The sequence below is a fragment of the Macaca thibetana genome, chromosome 4 (assembly GCF_024542745.1).
Source record: "Macaca thibetana thibetana isolate TM-01 chromosome 4, ASM2454274v1, whole genome shotgun sequence".
NCBI lineage: Eukaryota > Metazoa > Chordata > Mammalia > Primates > Cercopithecidae > Macaca > Macaca thibetana.
In genome coordinates, this window is record NC_065581.1 from 11,327,392 (window position 1) to 11,333,391 (window position 6,000).

At 40.5% G+C, this 6,000-nt stretch overlaps 1 long non-coding RNA gene across 1 annotated transcript in view; it reads left to right on the plus strand.

Moving 5' to 3' along the window:
• Nucleotides 1-1,826, plus strand: part of LOC126953888 (uncharacterized) — a 109,103-nt gene extending 107,277 nt beyond the window's left edge. Inside the window, exon 4 of the long non-coding RNA XR_007725399.1 lies at nucleotides 410-1,826. This is a non-coding gene — a long non-coding RNA (uncharacterized LOC126953888). The remainder of the gene's footprint in view (nucleotides 1-409) is intronic.
• The last annotated feature ends 4,174 nt before the right edge of the window (nucleotides 1,827-6,000 follow it).

The following is a 6,000-nucleotide window of genomic DNA, read 5'->3' on the forward strand; positions in this document are numbered from 1 at the left end:
TTTTTACAGTGAGTATGTCTTATGTTCTGTCATCTGAAAAAATAAAGAAGTTAAAACAGAATTAACTGAATTTGTACAAATAGGAGAAGATAAGGGTGCCCCTGTTTTCTCTATTCATGCCACCACTATCACAGTTTAGACTACTGGTCATAATTTTTTTCTCACCTGCAAAAATCTCCTTGCCTGTTATTTTCTCTTCAATTTCTTTCCCCATTATTCATTCTCTCTGAAAATACTAGGTTGGAGCAAACGTAATTGCATTTTTGCATTGTTGGAATTTGCTGTTTGATATTGGAATACATTCTTAAATAAATGTGGTTATGTTATACATCATTTTAATGAGCATTTCTCGCTTTATGTTTTTTTGCTAATGATTCATTACTTGCTGTTTATTTTATGTTTATTTTAGACTATGGAAATGATGTCAAACAAAAAGCAAACTGAAGCAAACTTTTAATTCGAGTTCAAAATGAGACGTAAAGCAGCAGAGACAACTCGCAGCATCAACAACACATTTGGCCCAGGATGTACGGTGCAGGGGGGTACAAGAAGTGTTGCAAAGAAGACGAGAGCCTTGAGGATGAGAGTGTAGCGGCCAGCTATTGGAAGTTGACAACGACCAACTGAGAGCGATCATTAAAGCTGATCTTCTTACAACTACATGAGAAGTTGCCAGAAGAACTCAACATCCACTATTTTACCGTCCCTTTGGCATTTGAAGCAAATTCAAAGGGTGAAAAAGCTCGATAAGTGGGTGCCTCATGAGTTGACTGAAAGTAAAAAATATCACCGTTTGGTGATGTTGTCTTTTCTTATTCCATACAACAACAATGAACCGTTTCTTGATCAGATTGTGACATGCGATGAAAAGTAGATTTTATACAACAACCAGTGATGGTCCATTGTATACAATGGTCATGGTCACTGTGTGGTGATCTGCTGCCAGTCTGATCCACTACAGCTTTCTGAATACTGGTGAAATCACTACATCTGAGAAGTCTGCTCAGCAAATCAATGAGACGCACGGAAAACTGCAATGCGTGCAGCTGTCATCGGTCAACAGACAGGGACCAATTCTTCTCCACAACAATGCCCGACTGCACATCATACAACCAATGCTTCAAAAGTTGAACCAATTGGGCTACAAAGTTTTGCCTCACCCACCATATTCACCTGACCTCTCGCCAACCGACTATCATTTCTTCAAGCATCTCAACAACTTTTTGCTTCCACAACCAGCAGTGTGCAGAAAATGCTTTCAAGAGTTCGCTGAATCCCAAAGCATAGATCTTTATGCTGCAGGAATAAACAAACTTATTTCTCATTGGCAAAAATGTGTTGAATGTAATTGTTCCTACTTTAATTAATAAAGATGTGTCTGAGCCTAGTTATGAGGATCTAAAATTCAGAGTCCCAAACCACAATTCCTTTTGCACCAATCTAATATCTTTCAAAAAAGGATATCTGACCAAGTGACTCCTCTAAATCTTCCAGGGTTTCCTGGAGGATAAAGAAGTCCCAAATCCTCAGGCTGAAAATAAGATCCTTCAGAAGCTCGTCTGCACCTGAGATTTACTTCCAACTCCTGTCTCCATTCCTGGTAACCAGGAGTCTGTCTGGGCTCCCTCGCTTAAGACATGACATGCCCCAGGACTCCCTTTTCCCTCCTCACCTCCCCCTGCCCTCACCTCCCTCGGAGTCAGCCTTCCACAGTCAGCTTTTATGATACTTCTCATAGGACACCTTTCTTGGCATCGCCAGGTGGAGTTAAGGGTTTTCTTTCTGCCTTGGTCACGGCTCTACATTTACTATAATATATTGATATAATTACAGCCATGTGCCACTTGACCATGGGGAAATGTTCTGAGAAATGTATTGTTAGGTGATTTTGTCATTGTACAAAGTGCATAGAGTGTACTCACACAAACCCAGATGGTAGAGCCTACTACTCATCCAGGCTATTTGGTCTAGTCTATTGCTCCTAAGTTACAAAAGTGGACAGCATGTCACTGTGCTGAATATTGTAGTCAATGGCAACACCATGGTAAGTATTTGTGTATGTAAATACTTCCTATCTAAACATAGAAAATGTTCAGTAAGAATATGGATATAAAAGGTAAAAAGTGGCACATCTGTATAGAGCAGTTACCATGACTGGGCTTGCAGGACTGGAAGTTGCTCGGGGTGAGTCAGAGAGTGAATGTGAAGGCCTAGGATATTACCATACACTACCGTAGACTTTATAAATACTGTACACTTAGGCTACACTACATTTATCAAACAATTTTTCTTATTCCAATAATAAATTACCCTTAGGTTACTATAACTTTTTTTTACTTTATAAACTTAAGAAAAATTAAAACTTCTTTACTCTTTTGTAATGAAAAAGAAAGACACAAGAACATACATTAGCCTAGCCCTACATGGCGTCAGGATCAGCAGTATTGCTGTCTTCCACCTCTACATCTTGCCGTGCTGGAGGGTCTTCAGGAGTGATCACACAAAGGGACCTGCCATATCCTAGGATGCCTTCTTGGCTGGGCACGATGGCTCACGCCTGTAATCCCAGCACTTTGGGAGGCTGAGGCAGGCAGATCACTAGGTCAGGAGTTCGAGACCAGCCTGGTCAATAGTTGAAACCTTGTCTCTACTAAAAATACAAAAATTAGCCTGGCGTGGTGGAGCGTGCCTGTAGTCCCAGCTACTCGGGAGGCTGAGGCAGAAGAATCGCTTGAACCCAGGAGGCGGAGGTTGCAGTGAGCCGAGATCATGCCACTGCATTCCAGCCTGGGTGACAGAGTGAGATTCTGTCTCAAAAACAACAACAAAACCAAAACAATGCCTTCTTCTGGAATACTTCCCGAAGAACCTGCCTGAGACTATTTTAAAGTTAATTTTTGAAAGTAAGGAGAAAGTATACACTCTAAAGTAATGACTAAAAGTATACTATAGTAAAAACAAACTAGTAACATAGTAATTCACTATCATTATCAAATATTATAGACTGTACACGATTGTATGTGGTGGCAACGCAGTAGGTTTGTTGACACCAGCATCACCACAAACATGTGAGTAATGCGTTGTTCTGTGATGTTAGGATGGCTACAATGCCACTAGGTGATAGGAAATTTTCAGCTTCATCATAGTCTTGCAGGACCTCGGTCCTATATACAGTCTGTCGTTGACTGAAGCATAGTCACTTGGTGCATATGTGCATTAATTTAAGTGTCTTTTCTCCAACTGAAGGGCAGGAGGATGTTCTGTCCAGCTCCTTCCCTGGCTCTCAGTGCAGCATCGGGCATCAGTAGATGTTTAATAAACATTGTTGCGTGCATATGCCTTTAGCTGGCATGGATGGGGAGGGAAGAGCAGGGGATCTGAGTTTTGTTTCATGGATTTATTGCTCTAACAAGCTGTTGTTCTTAGCTAATCAGGTTTAAGCTCTCTTCTTTCCTCAGAGGACAGTAATGCATTAAAAAATATTAAGGTATTCAATCATACCAGTGTGTACTCACTTTATACATCTGGGGCATGAAGAGATGCATGTTACTACCGGTACCTCATAGACACATAGCAAAATACCCGCTCTCAGTAAGCAATGTAACTCTGGGTAAGTGTCCCTCAGTGTCATGAGTTGAGTGCTGTCCCCTCCAGATTCTTATGCTGAAGTCCTAAGCCCCAGTGCCTCAGAATGTGATCTTATCTGGAAATAGGGTTGTTGCAAATGTAATTAGTTAACAAGAAGTCACTAGAGCACACCCCAATCCAATATGACTGGTGTCCTTATAAAAGTGGAAAATTTGGACATAAACACGCATGCGCACAAGGACAGTGACATATGAGAATGAAAGCAGAGATTAGGGTGATGCCTCTACAAGCCAAAGAATGCCAAAGACAGCCAGCAAACACCAGAAGTTAGGAGAGAGCCATGGGTTCTCCCTTGCAGCCCTCGAAAGGAGCCAATCCTCCTGACATCCTTGATCTCAGACTTTTAATCTCCAAAACTGGGAGACAATAAATGTTTGCTGTTTAAGTCACTCAGTTTGTGTGTGTGTTTTTTTTTAAAACAACAGCCCTAGCAAACTAATACTCTCAGGGATCCTTAAGTGAAGCATGAGAAAGAAGCCACTTTCTCCTAAATCTCCCTTATTGAGCTATCATTTTGAAAGCCATCATCTGGGATGATTCTGGAGCCCTTTGCAAATGGGAAAGGAATGGACGTATTCCAGCTCTTTTAAAAATTAAAGTAGGCCGGGCACGGTGGCTCACGCCGACAATCCCAGCCCTTTGGGAGGCCAAGGCGGGCGGATCACGAGGTCAAAAGATCGAGACCAGCCCTGGCCAACATGGTAAAACCCCGGCTCTACTAAAAATACAAAAATTAGCTGGGCGTGGTGGTGTGTGCCTGTAATGCCAGCTATTCGGGAGGCTGAAGCAGGAGAATTGCTTAAACCTCGGAGGCAGAGGTTGCAGTGAGCAGAGATCGTGCCACTGCACTCCAGCCTGGTGACAGAGAGAGACTCTCTCTCTCAAAAAAAAAAAAAAAATTAAATTATGGTTGTTATTTTCTTTTTTCCTATTCTTTTTTAATTTTTTCAAGTGATAAATAAAACTATCTGAATCTAGGTGCATATAGAAATAAATTCAAAAGATATAGACTAAAACATAAGTCTCCTGTTTATCTTTATCTTCAGTCTCAGCTATCCAATTTCCCTCCCCCACAGGCATCCTTTGTGTGTACAACCTTATGTATGTGCAAATGTATATTTCATTTTTCTCATAATTGTCACACACTATACAATTATCTATATATTGCATTTATCACTTTATTATAGACATTGGAGATAACTCGCTATTAAAATATCAAACATGCCTCATTCTTTTTGATGACTGCATACTATTTCTTTGATGGATGTATTTTCTGCCCATTTAAAATACATTCTCAGCTGACTTTCTCAATCAAAACAAACAACATTTCCAAGGTAATCACTTCTCAGTCTGGATGAGGCTGAGCCTTTCCACTGCTCTCTCCCCCATTAAATAAATAGATAGTCTTTCTACCTGAGGTTGTTGGATATGCCTCAAACTCTATGAAAACCTATTTTCTCATGTTTTATACAGGTGTGGCAAAGCAGAGCAGCTTATGTCTGTTGTACAACTGGTACACCCTGCCCCACTAGATCATATTTCACCAAGTTTTTCTCCTCTGATGAACTATGCTAAAAATGATCAATTGGATACATGTTATGCCAGATGCAATGTGAGACAACATAGATTCATCACAACCTTTGATTAGTGTATTGATTGCCTTCCTGTGACCTGTGGGCCATTATTCACTTTCTCAATTCTGCTGCACTGAGATTTCAGGACTTGCCTGGGTTCTCTCTATTGGCTTTTCTAGAACCTTTCCTAAATTCTCATAGAAGCAACTGGGAAATGCTTGTTGTTAAACAAGACTGTGCTTGCATTTATCATCTAATTTCCAAAAATAAGTTAATAAAGCCATTCAGCTGTACGGTAATGATATCCTCCTACTTCATATGGTTGATTCCAAATGTGAGCTTAAGGGGATAATAACCATGTTGAACTCGTAATTTTTCACTTTGAATTTAAGAAGCTCTTTAAACATTAGTGATGGCCGCAAGTTCAGGTGACCTTCAGAATTCCCTTCCCTTTCCACAGTCTCTGTATCTAATCCATTCTTCAAACCTTAACTCATTGTCTCTCAATAGTCTTCAAAGATCTCCTCAGCCTGAATGAATAATGCCTCAGCCTTCCCTCCTTATGCAAGAGCTGACAGTATGGACCTCTACTTGGCTCTTATTTCCTTCAGTCTTGTCTTTGAGATAGTTTTTCTATGCCAGCTGCACATATCTCTTGAGAATCAGAATTGAGTGTGGTACCCTTTATTCACAGAGCAGACCAAGGTCAATGTCCACAGGGTAAAGTAATAATCATCAGACATTCAGCCTCTCAGATAGTAATAGTTAATATTTGTAG